This window comes from Chiloscyllium plagiosum, chromosome 47, assembly GCF_004010195.1.
Source record: "Chiloscyllium plagiosum isolate BGI_BamShark_2017 chromosome 47, ASM401019v2, whole genome shotgun sequence".
Taxonomy (NCBI): Eukaryota; Metazoa; Chordata; class Chondrichthyes; order Orectolobiformes; family Hemiscylliidae; genus Chiloscyllium; species Chiloscyllium plagiosum.
The window spans coordinates 10164491-10166266 of NC_057756.1; positions in this window are offsets into that span (position 1 = coordinate 10164491).

Genomic DNA, 1776 nt, shown 5'->3' on the forward strand with positions numbered 1-1776 from the left:
TTCCCTGGGGTCGGGGAGTCCAGAACTAGAGGGCATAGGTTTAGGGTGAGAGGGGAAAGATATAAAAGAGACCTAAGGGGCAACGTTTTCACGCAGAGGGTGGTACGTGTATGGAATGAGCTGCCAGAGGATGTGGTTGCGGCTGGTACAATTGCAACATTTAAGAGGCATTTGGATGGGTATATGAATAGGAAGGGTTTGGAGGGAATGGGCCGGTGAGACCAGATTGGGTTGGGATATCTAGTCGGCATGGACAGGTTTGACCGAAGGGTCTGTTTCCATGCTGTACATCTCTATGACTCTATGACTCTATTTCCACTCTGTCTGTTGGAATGACCCTGACTTCCTGATTGTTTGCTATTTGAATAAGCCACCTTGCTCTCATGCCATGATTTCTGTCCTGGGACTGTTGCTATGTTCCGATGAAATATAACACAAGCTCAAGGAACAAGCACAAGTTCATTTTCCATTTCAACATTTTATAATCTGCGTTTGTTTCTATAAGGTCTCCCCTTCTTTATAAATTCCAATGAGTACAGTCCCAGTTTACTCATTCTCTCCTCATAAGCCAACTGTCCCAATTCTGGAATCAACCTAGTGAACCTCCTCTGCACTCTCTCCAGTGCTAGTACATCATTTCTCAAGTAAGAAAACCAAAACCGTACACATTACTCCAGGTGTGGCCTCACTAACACCCTATACAACTGCAGCATAGCCGCCCTGTTTTTAACCTCGATCCCTCTCGCAAACCAATGTTTTGTGATTCGTGCACAAGGACATCCAGATCTCTCTGCACAGCAGCATGCTGCAATTTTTCACCATTTAAATAATAGTCCATTTTGTTGTGTTCCTACCAAAATGGCCGACTTCACATTTACCAACATTGTACTCCATCCGTCAGATCCTTGCCTAGTCACTTAACATATATTCTTCTGCAGACTTTCAGTGTCCTCTGCACACTTCGCTGTCCTACTCATCTTAGTGCCATCTGCGAACTTTGACACACACTTGGTCTCCAATTCTAAATCTGCTATCTAAACTGGAAACAGTTTTAAATAGCACTCACCATTGAGTTTCACAACATCAGGATATAACCTCTCTCTTCTATTTCTCATCTATCTCTCACCCTCTTCTAGCCAAATCTTATTTGTGTCTTGTGAGCTTTGCTATCAAGAGCCTACCTTTAACATTTGTTTTACATCTCTACTGTTCCTTAACCACCATTAACACTCTCTTTGTCTTTAGCACTGGGCATTCTCACAATCTGTTCCAATGGCACAAAACTCACCACTGTCCAGCCCCTTTCAGTTCTGAGGAACAGCATATCAGATTTGAAACTTCAACTCTGTTTCTCTCTCTCTTCACAAATGCTGCCAGATCTGATGAGTCATAGAGTCATACAGCATGAAAACAGACCCTTCGGTCCAACTCGTCCATGCCGACCAGATATCCCATTCCAATCTAGTCCCACCTGCCAACACTTGACCCTTATCCCTCCAAACCTTTCCTATTCATATACCTATCCAGGTGCCTTTTAAACGTTGTAATTGTACTAGCTTTCACCACTTCCTCTGGCAGCTCATTCCATACATGTACCACCCTCTGCGTGAAAAAGTTGCCCCTTAGGTCTCTTTTATATCTTTCCCCTCTCATCCTAAACTTATGCCCCTCTAGTTCTGTTTTTATACAAAGCCTTGAACCAGAAGGGCCTTTCAGCCCTTCAAGCCTACTGTGCCACAGAATTAGATTATAACTGATTTTTTTTGTGTGTTGAGT